General features: G+C 47.7%; 1 long non-coding RNA gene across 2 annotated transcripts in view; it reads right to left on the reverse strand.

Moving 5' to 3' along the window:
* The window catches only part of LOC140710821 (uncharacterized), a 49094-nt gene extending 38625 nt beyond the window's left edge, over positions 1–10469 (reverse strand). The window contains exons 1-2 of one of the 2 annotated variants that reach the window (XR_012091892.1): positions 9842–10469; positions 6356–6519 (exon numbers count right to left, since the gene is read on the reverse strand). This is a non-coding gene — a long non-coding RNA (uncharacterized lncRNA). The remainder of the gene's footprint in view (positions 1–6355; positions 6520–9841) is intronic. The other variant, XR_012091891.1, reaches the window with a different exon arrangement.
* Positions 10470–14061: the final 3592 nt, after the last annotated feature.

The following is a 14061-nucleotide window of genomic DNA, read 5'->3' on the forward strand; positions in this document are numbered from 1 at the left end:
AGAAACTATCAGATTCCTTTTTCAGATAATTCCTGCCTTTTCCCTGCTACGCTTGTTTATTTTTTGAGAAGTAGCCCCCAGAGTTGAATCCCATGAGAGAGACATTTTCTCCTATGTTAACACGACCTTCCGATATGTCTTCAAAAATCAAGCTGCAGGCCAAACATGAAGTTACCGAATGGCTTGCACATAGTCCGGATGTGCATGAGTGAAATCTCAGTGTGCAGTGAGCGTCTTGTCAGCCTCATGCAAGATTGTCACTCTGCATTTCCCTGAAATTCCACACCCTCTTTCAACGGCTGAACCGTGTCCTAGAACAGGCTTCCGGCTGTCTTCATAACTGACAGTGATGGATCTTCTCCCTCTAGCTGTCGGTCCCCTGTGGAGGGCAGTTACAGACATCTCGTTCTCAGGCTGGCTACTCTCCACCTATGTGACTGGCCCGACTGCTTAGGAGCCCATCTACCTGCCCATAAATTGGAGGAAAGCCAGCTCCTTGTTCTGGATCCAGCATCCCCCAAGACTTGGCCATTTGTCTCAAAGCCACCAAATTTCTTTCTTTTTTTTTTTTTTTTAAATTGATTTATTATTATTATACTTTAAGTTGTAGGGTACATGTGCATAACGTGCAGGTTTGTTACATATGTATACTTGTGCCATGTTGGTGTGCTGCACAAAGCCACCAAATTTCATCTTCCGACTTATTCACGGGCTAGCTCCAACAGGTCCCAACAATCTAGACGCAGGCCGGTAAGCCATTCCGGGCTGCTAGAGAAGGAGAGGCGCCAGGGCTGGGAGTTGGAAAAATGGGTCTCAGAGGCAGCCTTCATTCTGCTAAGTGGGATCGGCCCTTGGCAGAATAATATTAAACAGATGCAGTTCAGACCTAAGTTGTGAAGGCCACAGGTTGCTAGGCTAACTTGAAACAAGATGGTTTTTGAGGATAAATGTTGTGGAAAAGCCAGTTTGTTGTTCAAACTTGATGTTAAAATAAACGTGAAGGCCTTAACATGAACCCGAGTCCTCTTTTCGTTCTTAGAGGAAGTCACCTGTTCTCATGAGACCATGTTATGTGTTCACATGGCCATGTGTTTGGGCAACATTGGCAGAGGAGCTGTTTGGAGTCACCTTAAAACCACTGTGTCTCTCACCTTGAGCTACGGCTGTGTCATGCTTGAGATTGTCCAACTCCATAGGTGGAGTGTCTAGGAAATATATAAACACACTTCCAGAGCAATAATAGCTTGGAAATTCTGACAAAATTTTAGAAGAGAGCCTTCCAAGTGGTGTATACATCAGGCCCAATGGAACCCTCTCTACACTCTGCCTGAGTGTGACCAAGACTCCTGGACACACTGCCTGGACAGTCCATGTGACATCCTCATGGCCCTGGCAATTATTTGGAAACAGACCACCTCCGTGCTCTGTGTGGACCTCACCCACCGAGACAACACACTTTAGTTACTCCACAACACTGTGTCTCCGAGTCCTACATATCACCCGAGTTCAGCTTTCTCGTGGAGCCATGTTTATCTGTAGGTTCTAACATTGCTTTACTACCCCATTCATTCATTCCTGACCTCACGTTAGGTCGGGAGAGCAAGTGAGGTGTGGTCGAAGGCTCTGCTCTGAAGACGAACTTCAGGTGCCATAGAAACAGATGGAAATGTGGTGACTCAGGTGACAACCTAATCTCTAAGGTAACAAGCATGCACTGCTTCCTCCTGTCAGTGAGAAATACTCACCAGCGTCATGGGCCAACTGACTGTTTTTGAGAGCAGAGCCCCAGGTTCACCCAACTATGTGAGATCATAGGTGTCTGTTGGCTTGGGGTGATGTGAGGGTACCAGGTCTCTCTTGGATGCCACTGACGCTTGGAGCATCTATTGAAGAGAGGCAGACACGCCTCGGACATGCATCTATTCTCCTCCTCCTTGAATCAGGGTCACTAAAAGGCATCCGGGGCCTGTGGGTGGGTTGAGGGATGTGTAGACTCTGAGATCCTTTCCAGCCTGAGCAGATGCTGCGGCCCCTCCATGATTGCCCTGAGCTGGATCTCCATCACAGGTGCTTGTGTGTCCGATGACAGAGCCCAGCCTGTCACCCACCCTGACCCGCTAGGTTAAGGTGACCTCCTCCTCTCCAGTCAGAAGGCAGACTGCTGCACATCAGGCCCTGATCTTAACCGTTGCTTGGCAGAGCTGCACACACAGAGACGGCTCACACCACATTCATAGGTCTCTATATCCAAGTAAGCAACTGATGGGGAAAGAGGGGAACCCTCAGATTTGTAAGTGTGATGACCATGAGAATTTTGAACACCTAGAATCTCCTGAACCCTCACCCTGGCATTAGCAACCACCTAACCCTTTCTAATTGGGGAGCAATCCCCTTAGCCATGGAGGCTCTGTAAAGACCTCGTCCAAGGGAGCTGCCGTAAAAGATGTTGCCTTGTTCGAGCCTGTAATTCCAGCGCATTGAGAGGCTGAAGCAGGAGTATCGCTTGAGTCTAGGAGTTGGAGACCAGTCTGGGCAACATAGTGAGACTCTGTCTCTACAGTAATAAATATTTAAAAGCTAGCTGAGTGTGGTGGTACATGCCTATAGTCCCATCTACTCGGGAGCCTGAGGTGGGAGGATTGCTTGAGTTCCGGAGGTCGAGGCTGCAGTGAGGTATGATGGCACCCTTGCACTCCAGCCTGGGAGACAGAGCGATACCCAGTCTCTAAGAAAAAAAAAAAAAAAAATTGCTTGTCTTACCTAACATTCCTCCCACTAACTTTCATCATTATGACAAGTGCAAAGTATGAATAGGAAAGATCACAGCACAGAAGAGAAATGCGGTTTCTGTTTGGGTGGGAAATACCTCATATTCAGATAACCTGTAGAAGCTGGCTAGGATGCCCTGGCATGACCTGGGACAGCATAGCTGGGAATGGATTTTGAGCATGTGGGACCAGCAAGACGGCGGACAGAATACAGTTCAATAGAGGGGAGAGTGTATTTACATGGGAGCACGAAGCTACAAGGTGGGGTTCCCCGTCCTGGGGCTGGCCTCAGATCCTGCTGGGCTGGCTGCTTCACGTTTGGACAACGACAGCCTGCGGTAAATTATGTGGAGTTATGGGAACTGCCTTGGCAGATTATTGACCAATTGGTGAGAGGGTTGAGGGGAGAGCAGTATTAGATCTGATTCATTATTTGAGACCAGAGGCCCTACCTGTGAACGTTGTTCCCTTTGAGGAATCTGCTAGTGTGGGGTGGCCCCAGCATCTTTGAGAAGCTCTGCTTTGACTCTCCTCTCAAAACAATGGTTGGAAGCAAGCGACGCCGCCATGGGACTGGCAGACAATGAGAGGATTCTCAAATGGCGGGGTCCAGACGGTGACACAAAATTATCAGGGCTCAGGTGGGCACCATTGCCGTACTGGGCGGCACAATCAGGGTGGGGTCAGGCTCATTTGACGAACAGGGACCTGTGGCAACGTCACAGACTGTAGTATCTCAGGGTCTGGATGTAGGGACAGCTGTCTGGCCTATGACTTGATTTTTATTAAAAGACAAACATGAACTGGCAAGCAGAAGGCTGATGTTAGCAGCTGCAGTGGAAAACGGTGGTTTTCCCACCAAAGGTCCAGATCTGTCAGTTCATGGGCCCAGAGCCCACTGATGGAAGTGGAGGTCAGAAACACTCAGCCACACATTCTCCCAGAGAACCTGTAGTTATTTACCAAGGTAAATAATGCAGTTCTGTCTAAAGTTCTTCTAACCGGGGATCCAATAGTTCTTTGGATCCATCCCAAGTTTGTTTCCCTCAGGACCTAGTTGCCAATGATGTACTTTGCATGTTGCATCATCTTCATGTTGGTTCAAGCAACATTACATAGAAAGGTACATATGGGAGCCTACTAAGCTGCTCCCTCCTTACAATATAGGAACATAGACGTGATACTGCTTCTATAGTAAAAACAAAGAGAAGACCCAAATTTCTAAATCAGAAATGAAAGCAAGGACATTACTACTTACCTTACAGGGATTACCAAAAAGACTCTAAGAGTATATCATGAACAATTTTACATTAAGAATGAATCTAGAGGAAATAAGCAAATTATTAGAAGCACATAACTAGAAAACTGGTTCGTAAAGAAATAGAAATTCTCTATAGACCTACAACCACTAAAGAGATTGGTTTTGTTACCAAAAATCTCGGAACAAATAAAAGCCCAGCACCAAATGGCTTCACCAGTAAACCGTACCACACCTTTAAAGAAGAATTAATGTAACTCCTTCTCAAACTCTCCCAAAAACTAGAAGAGGAGGGGAGTCTTCCCAACTCATTCTATGAGGCCAGCATTACCATGACACCAAAGGAAGACAGAGACACCATAAGAAAACTACAAACAATAATCCTTATGAAAACAAAGTTCAAAAATCCTCAAAAAAAAAAATAAAAAAACGCTAGCAAATACAAGAGGCTGAGGCAGGGGGATCTCTTGAGCCCAGGAGTTTAAGACTGCAGTAAGCTATGATGGTACCACTGCAGTCCAGCCTGGGTGACAAAGTTAAACGCAATCTCTAAAGAGGAAAAAAAAAAAAAAAAAACTAGTAGCAAACAGAATTTGGCAGCATAGTCACACGGTTATGCACCATGACCAAGTGAGATTTATTGCAAGTGAGATTTGTGTGAGGGTGGTCCAACATGAAAATTTGACAATGTAATACACCACATTAATAAAATGAAGGAAACAAACCATGTGATTATCTCAAATGATGTGGAAAAAGCATCTGAGAAAATCAAACACCGTTTCATGATAAGGACACTCAGAAAACTAAGAAGAGTATTTCCTAAACATGAAAACGGTCATTCATGAAAAATCCACAGCTAACATCACACCTGATGGTGAAAGAATAAAAGCTTTCTCCCTAAGATCATGACCAAGACAAGATGTTCACTTTCACCACTTCTAGTCAACATTTTACTTGAAGTTGTAGCCAAAGCAATTAGGAAAAAAAAAAAGAAAAAGAAAAAGAAACAAACGACATCCAACTTGGAAAAGAAGAAATAGAGTGACCCAGACTCATAGATGGCATGCTCTTATATATAGCAACTCCTAAAGAATCCACCAAAAAAAGCCATCAGAGCTAATGACAAAGTCAGCAAAGTTATAGGATACCAGATCAACATGCAAGATCCATTTGCATTTCCACACATTATGAACAATTTGAATAGGAAATTAAGAAAACACTTCTATTTACCATAACCTTAAAGAGAATAAAATACTCAGGAATAAATTTAGCCAAGGAGGTGTACACTGAAAACCACAAAACACTATTGAAAGAAGTAAAAGACCTAAACAAATGGAAAGCCGCACTGTGTCCATGGATTGGAAGATGTAATGTTGCTATAATACAGCCTCTTGGGCAGAGGGCAATTCCTCTCCCCGCATGACTCATGCCCTGCCCATACCCTGTGGAATGGGTGCCTCCCAGCTTCCAAGCCCCACACCTGCCTCGGAGCACCTGCCGACACCTGCCGGGACCTGAAGACACAGGACTCTTGCCCCACTGCAGTCAGTCACCCGCACACCTCCCTGTCATCTCCCATGCCTGGTCTTCACCACCCTTTCTGTCTTGGCTCCTCAGGCCTCTGGAATCCTCATCGAACTCCCTGCTCCCTCCATCCTTTGCATTTCTCAACTCCTAGAGTCTTTTCAGCCATGCGACCTCAGCCACTGTCACATCCTCTGCTTCCTACCAGCAACACCTGATGCCAAGGATCCCACCCTCTGACCACCCCTTTTATCTCTCCTACACACTCACTCGATTCCCCAGCAATCACTTAGCCCTGCTACTACATCTCCCACCTTCTCCTTGTCTCCATCCCGGAAGGCATTATGATCACTCCTCACACCACTCTCCTCACGTCACACTCACGCCGCCAGACCCCAGCGCAACCCTACCAACTGGTTTCCTTTTAAATGCGTCACTGCTCCTCTCACGTTGCTCCTTAGAGCCACCCAGTAATCCTACTCCATTTTCCTGGTCAGTTCACTCTCCCGCTCCACCAATTCTCATGGTGTCCCCTCTTCTAGCCCAGTACTTTCTTCCCTCTGTCACCTCAGTTGATCTTCCCAGTATGCACTAATATCACGCACCTCCAAAGAGCAGGAGCCTCTCGTGCTCCCACATCCCACTCCCGCCATTTTCCTCTCTCCCCTTGCACAGAGTTGCTCTTTGGGAGGGCTTTTCCCTCTCCCTCCCTGTCTGCACCTCCTCCCCTCCAGATTCCTCTTGAGCTCACTTGTCTTACGGCTTCTTCTACACATACCACTTGTATTACAGCTTCTATACGTACCTTGCACTGTCGTGGCTCTGGCCAAAATCCCCAGTGACTTTTCTCTCGCTGAATCCAACATCGTCCTCTGCTCTCAAACCCTTCATTAACATTCGATGTAATTGAGCACGCCTGCTTTTTCAAGCTGTCTCCACCTGGCTTCTGGGACATCACATTTTCTGAGGCTGTGTGACCAGAAGTGCAAGCCATAAACAAAGAGGAAGACAGTATTGTTTTCCACTCTCTTTGACTCTAGTCGGGCCACACCTACAGTGCTGCATCTCTGGTCACCACAACACTTTAAAGGGGAACACGGACAAAAGCCAGTCCCTACACGAGAGTAACCGGAGTGAAAAAGGAAATCCAAACTGTGTCCCCAGAAAAGCCAAAGGAATGTGGAACACTTCTCTTGAAAGAGAAGACACGGACACGCCTTTGGCCAATTGGGTGTGACTCACAAGAGAACTGGACTTCTGCCCCCACCGCACTAGCACCAGAAGCCAGGACCAGAGAGGAAGAGACAGTTTCCCCACTAGAGAACTGGCAGCCAGAACGGCAGCCGTCAGAGAAGGGAAGCTGCCTCGTGGGTCCCGAGATCACTGCGACCCGCTGCCTGAGAAGCAGAGCAGAGTCCAGAGCAGCTGCAGTGTCTGGACTCTGCTGGCCGGGGTGGGGCACTTGAGGAGGGACTTGTGCAGGGTCAGGGGGCCCATGAGTCCCCGGCCCAAGGCAGGGCTGCACATGCACCAGGCAAGAGCCGGGCAGAGGGCCTGGAGGCCCAGGCCAGCCTGGGTGCACACAGTGCCTGGACCCCACATCAAAGGCAGACATCTGGCAGGACACCAAGCAGGTCACCCCTCGGCAATGAGGACCACGCCCTGAAGGAAGGACTAGTACTGTAGTCCTGCCCAGGCAAAGCCCAGAACTGCCCTTGGGGAAGAAGCAAGGCTAAGACAGATTGGGGGCGGGGGCTGAGCCCTGACCAATAAGAGGGACAGAGGGACTGTCAATCAATGGAGCATCCCTCTTCTGTCTTTCAAGTGCATCACCCTCTTCGAAGCCTTCCTGAGGACTCATGGGAAAACGTTCTGGGAAATTCCAGGGGTGCAGTCACAGTGCTCCAGAGCCACGTCCAGAACTGCTGTGAGGCCCTGCAAAACCGGGGGCTGCCCCCGGGGTTGAGACGGCGGGGCACACAAGAAGGCTGGGCCTGAAGTGCTCCCTCCACCGCCTGCAGGCTCCCGCCCTGGGGGCGGTGGGCTGGAACAGGCGTGTTCTTTCGTGTTTCTGCATCCCCGGGTCTGACTCACAGGGAGACCAGCCGGAGTGGGGGCCCCAGGGCCAGGGAGGGGGGGTCTCACACTGTGAGGCCCCGTGCCCACCTTCTCCAGCAGCAGGACCCTGGCAGAGGGCCTCCCCACAGGCCCGGGGGCCCATCCCACCACGGGAGGGCGGGAGGGCGCTCCTCAGCGGGTGTCAGCTGCCCTAGGGCTGCAGGCACAAGGCAGAGGCAGCCCAGCTGCAATGAGAGGGGAGCGTCCGGCCACCCCAGGGAGGAGCTACAATGCTGGGGGAAAGGCCTCAGGCACAGGGACAGGGAAGCAGCCTGGCCATGTGGCTGTGCGAGAGGGGTGAGTGCTTCTCTCTTCCACCCCACCCTCTGCCTCCCTCCCGAGGTGGTGGGGGGCGGTCTGTCAATGGAGGCAGGCAGGCCAATCCCCTGGCCCAGCTGCAGCACAGAGGCCCACTAAAGGCTAGAGCGGCTCAAGTGGCGTCTGAAGGGGAGGGGAATGCTGGGAGGCCGGTGGGGGCTGAAGTGGCTTCTGAAGGGGAGGGGAATGCTGGGAGGCAGTGGGGGCTGGAACGTGAAGCTGCAGAGGTCAGAAGGGCCTGGGGGCAGAGAGGGAGAGAGAGGGCGGGAAGGAGAAGCAAGTGCCACACTCCCCTGCCTGCAGGTGGGCCCCATGGTGACTTGGGCCTCTAGCAGGCCTAGTGACAAAAGGCCTCCCAGGGCTCTTGGATAAACCTGCTCAGGGGTCGGGGGGCGGGGGGTCAAGGAGACCTCAGGGAGGTGGGGGAGGCCTGCTTCTCTCCTTTGTTACCAAGGAGGGGCCCCAGGCTTGAACGGGCCCTTGCCCCAGGAGACAGGCACGTGGTGAGTGGGGCTGGTGGGCCAGTGTCTTCACAGACATCTCAGGGTGGGGTCAGTCCCAGTGCCAGCCACCGGGCACACAGAGAGGTAGGGGCCAATGCCCACACTATCCGGGAGCCCACAGTCTCCCAGAGGAGATGCAAGGGAGGGCTCACCATCACCCTGAAGGTCTAAAGGGGCTGAAACAGACTGGACCCAATTAACTCTCAAATCTTCCCTCCAGAACAAAGGCCCCACTGAGCAGAAACTTCTGGGAATAGAAGACAAGTAAAGCAAGACAGGCACAATAGGGGCAAAGAAAAGAGAAAGTCCAAATCACAGTGGAGAGGGAGAACAAATGGAGAGCGTATAATAGAAAGTAAGCAGACAGATGCTCACAGTTCTCACAGTCACCAGAAGAGAGTGCCCTTCATACGTGAAATCAGAAAACCTAGCCTCTCCCACCCTTCCACAAGTGCAGAAGGACGAATCTCATGGGAAAACCAGTTGACAAGAGGATCAAAGACAAATCCCGTACAAAGTTACTAAAAGAAAGAAGAGAATAAGGAGCGGAATAACATCCCTCCAGGTGAAAAAAGCATCCCAGAAAGACGTGCACAGAACAGGTGAAACTGTAATCCTTTATTTTAAAGCAAGCTAAGGACCTTAAGAAAATGATTCAGCACATGAAAGAGAAACGTAAATCAGAATGTTAAAAAGCAACTCAGAAATGAGGCGATAGGCTCGGGAAAGCATGGTAAATTTGAAAAGGCCTGGGAAAGAATTATAAATAAAAGATTCTCTAAATGTTCACACATTAAGACCCTTTCATAAAAGGCCCCCAAGAATGAATACCTATGGCATATAATGCCCTAAGATAAATAGAAAAGGAAAAGAAGGTCATACGTTTAAATAAAAAGATGAATGAATAAAGAGATGAAGAAGATTTGAGAGAGAAGGACAAATACACAAGGCAGGCAACGTAAATCTAGCATGCATGTGATAGGAGTCCCCAAAGATAAAAACCAAAGCAACGGAAAAGAGGAAGGGCTAAAGTGTGTAATTCAAAATAAATAAATGAATAAATAAAAACACCTTCCTGGGGAAAAAAAGGATGAAACCCCAAATTGAAGGAGCACACCATGTACGTGGGGAAACCAGCCCAGAACAAGCAAAACCAAAACGTGTTCTCACACAATGATTGAAATTTAAAGAAAAAAAAGTCTCTGGACAGTCAGCCACAGAGAATATGTGTATAATAGAAAGAAAGTTAGATTATCCTCAAAGTGGTCATCAGAAAGCCTTCTGCTAGAAGAAAATGTAAGATAATAAAGAAAAAAATCTGAGCAAAGGATTTTGTACCCAACCAAGCTGACCTTCAAAGTGTAAGTTCCGCAAGTTCTCACCGGCATGCAAAAACTTGAAGAACAGTGCTGCAATGACTCCATTCTTAGGAATCTACCAGAGCAAAACGACTGGAGGGGCATCAGTGAAAGCTGGCGGTGAGTATGAAATACGTGTTTCCATGCAGGATTAAAGAGGACCGAAGGCCACAAGGGGGCGAGGGGAAACTTTAGCGGCGATCCATACCTCAGCCAGGCTCCATACAGTGCAGCTGGACAATGAAAGGGGATAGGGAAAGAGCAGATGCACCTTTTTCATTTTTTTTTTCAATCTCTCCTCTGTAATCACATTCGTGAAAGGCTGGTTTTGTTACTTTTTTAAATTGACGCATCATAATTGAACATTATTATGGGGCACAGAGTGATGTTTCAATACATATAACTTATAGTAGTGATTAGATCAGGGTCATTAGCATACCAGTCATCTCAAGCATGTATCATTTCTTTGTGTTGGGAACATTCCATGTCCTCCTTCTAACTATTTGAAACTCTCCATCACTGTTGACTACAGTCATCCTACAGTCCTGTAGAGCACTAGAACTTTTTCATCCTATCTGGCTATAATTTTGTATTCTTTAACGAATGCCTCCCTATCTCCCACTTCCCTCTACCCTTCCCAGTCCCCAGTACTCTCTGTTCTACTCTTTACTTCTAGGACATCAACTTTTTTAGCTTCCACAAATGAGTGAGCACATGTGGGATGTATTATTTCTGCTCCCAGCTTATTTCACATAACATAGTGTCCTCCAGGTCTGTTGACAAGTTGCCACAGATGATAGGATCTCTTTCTTTTCATGGTGGGATAGTACTCCATTGTGTGTAAGTACCACATTTTCTTCAGCCCCATCTGATCTTGGCTATTGTGAACAGTGCTTCAACCAACATGGGAGTGCAGATATCTCTTCAATATATTGATTTCCATTCCTTTGGATATATACTCAGTGGCGGGATTGCTGGTCATTCTATTTTTAGTTTTTGGTTTTTTGAGGAACCTCCGTACTGTTCTCCATAGCAGCCATACTAATTTACATTCCACCAACAGTGTACCACGGTTCCCCTTTCTCAACATCCTCGCCAGCGTCTGTTATTGCCTGTCTTTTTGATACAAGCCATTTTAGCCGGGATGAGATATCACCATGTGGTTTTGATTCACATTTCCCTGATGATTAGTGACGCTGGGCATTTTTCCATATATTTGTGGGCCATCTGTGTGTCTTCTTTTGAGAAATGTATGTTCAGATCATTCGCCTGTTGTTAAATCAGATTGTTTTGTTGTTTTGTTGGTGTTTTTCGCTGTTGAAATATTTGCGTTATTCATATAGTCTGGATATGAATCCCCTGTCAGATGAGTAGTTTACAAATATTTTCTCCCATTTTGTGGGTTGTCTCTTCATTCTGTTGATTATTTCCTTTGCTGTGCAGAAGCTTTTTAGTTTGATACGCTCCCAGTTGTTTATTTTTGCGTTGGTGGCCTGTGCTTTTGTGTTTTCATTCATAAAATCTTTACCCAGAGCAAAGTCCTGAAGCATTTACCCTATGTTTTCTCCTAAGAGTTTTAGAGTTTCAGGTCTTACATTTTGTTGTTCTGAGAATGCTTTGTGTATAGTGTGGGGTACCGCAAATGAGTATGTTGTATTCTGATGCATATATAAGCATATATAAAATAGATAAACTCACCCTGTAGTCTTGAACATTGTTGGAATTATCATCTCTATAGATTAGGAGACATTTTATCTTTAATGTGCACGCGTGCATGGGTGTGTGTCTCTGTATAATTCCCAGCACTGAACCCTGAAGAGGTCTAGAAATAATGATCAAATCAGCAGCAGTCAGCCTCCATGGCATCCAGATTGTCCCTGAAATTCCACACACTGTGTGTGTGTCTGTGTGTGTGCATGTCTGTGTGCATGTGTGTGTCTGTGTGCATGTGTGTGTGTCTGTCTGTCTCTGAGTCTGTGTGCATGTGTGTGTGTGCATGTGTGTGTGTGTGCGTTGTGTGTGTGCATGTGTGTCTGTGTGTGTGTGTGTACGTGTGTGTGTTGAAATCACCAGGAATTAGAATAGGAGTAGCACAGAGATAGCAAGCAGAAGCTAAGATCATCAAGAAACCATGGCGAGTAACCCAGGCTTCGTTACTCAACATTAACATCACTGGGAGTGGCCGATGCCGTAGGAAGACTTTCAAAACTGGGCTTTGTGTTTTCATTTCGGGGAGGAGGAAGGGAGAACCATCTGGAGCCTGCAATGAGGAGCATGGACAGGACCTACCCCACCTCCGGGACCTGTCAGAATAAGTTACATGAAAAGTTTGCACTTGTTTGTAGGTGCAAAGTGATCCCAAGCTTGAAACTATTTTTTTTTTTTTTTTCACAAAGCATCGGTCCACAATCATCTTTCCTTCCAGCGAGGCAGCAGCCTAACTGATCGCCTCAGCACTGCTCCACGCCCTTTTCTTGTCTTCAGCCTTAACGTTAGCCTATGGGGTCGAGTTTGGTACGTGACCAGGGCAATCCTCCACTTCCTGACATGACTGATGTAAAGGTCGAATGCTGGGTTTCACTTCATTTCAACTGGAAAACCACCACCTTTGCCCAAAAGCCATCCTTGATGCTGCCGCCCAAAGGTGGACTGAAATCGTGTGATCCGTGAGGGTATGGTGGGTTTCCCATCGTTTCCTTCAAGAAACACAAAGATCATTCAGGGTCCCGAAAGTGTCGTAGGGGTGGTCGGTAGAATAATGTTCCCCACCCACCCTCAAAAGTGTCTATGTCCGATGCCTGTTACCTGATGTAGCAAAAGAGGCTTTGCAGGTGTGATTAAATTAAAGATCTCGAGATGGTGCTTCTCCTGGAGCATCCAGGTGGGCCCAGAATCATCACGAGGGTCCTCAAATGGTGAAGAGGGAGGCAGAAAGCTCAGAGGCAGATATGTGACCACAAAAGCACAGGTTGGAATGACGAGGCCATGGGCCAAGGACTACAGCAGGAATCTAGAAACTGGGAAAGGCAAGGAACAGAGTCTCCTCCAGGGCCTCCAGAAGGAACGCAGCCCTGCCCAGAACTTGATGGTGGCCCAGTGAGACCCATGCGGGACTCTGGCCTCAAGAACTGTAAGATTTTATGTTGGTGTCATCTTAAGACACTCTATCTGTGGCAATTTGTGACAGCAGTGACAGAAAACTAATACAGGGTCTGTTCAGAGAAGTGATTATTGATCTTCTACTTATCTCAAGATGTATCAGGGGATTCTGAGGGCAGAACCAAATCCATGGTCCCGGCCTCTCCCTGGCACCCGGCACAGGGTCTTCCACATTACCAGCCTGGATCAAGTGCTGAGAGTATTTTAAGTGGAGATTACATTAGAATAAAGCGCTGGGTATCAATGGGAAACATTCCTCTATTTTCCCTAGATGTGTTGTATTGTCATTATGATGATGATTATTATATACTGCCTTGTGGACTTACCTCTCATATCACAACTTACCTTTGCTAATGTGATTTAATTTCCTTTATGTCCATCTTACATCCCCAGTGAATTGTTCGCTACTCCCTGGGTGGGGAAAGAATTCTTAGCTGGGCTTCTCAGCACCTCGCAGTACAGACACATCTTGCTCCGTAAGCTCCTATACAGGCTTCCTGGGGCTGCCATAACAAAGTACCAAAAACTGGGGGACCCCACAGAAACAGATGGTCTTGCCGTTGTGGACGCCGGAAGCCTGAGGTCCAGATGATGGCAGGGTGGATTCCTTCCGGGGGAATGTGAGGGCAGCATGTGCCCCAGGCCTCTCTCCTTGGCTGGTAGGTGGCCATCTTCTCCCTGTGTCTCTTCGCATCATCGTCCCTCTTTCTGTGTCTGTGTCCAAATGTCCACTTTTTCTCAGGACACCAGTCATATTGGATCGGGGCCCATCCTAACGGCTTCGTCTTAATTAGTTACACTGGCAGTGACCCTATTTCCAAATAAGGCCACATTCTGAGATCCTGGGGATTAGGACTCCAGCATATTTTTTGCAGGGGAGGGTGTGTGTGTGTGTAGGGGGGTTGCACAATTACACCCATAACAGCCTCCAAACAGTTGTTGATTGCAGTCACTACATCAGCCGTGCAGGGCTATAATTATTGCCTCCCATATTAGAAATCCAGTCTAATTCCCAAACAATGCATTTCCTTTTCCTGGAACATGGGTCATGTTGA

The sequence above is a fragment of the Chlorocebus sabaeus genome, chromosome X (assembly GCF_047675955.1).
Source record: "Chlorocebus sabaeus isolate Y175 chromosome X, mChlSab1.0.hap1, whole genome shotgun sequence".
NCBI lineage: Eukaryota > Metazoa > Chordata > Mammalia > Primates > Cercopithecidae > Chlorocebus > Chlorocebus sabaeus.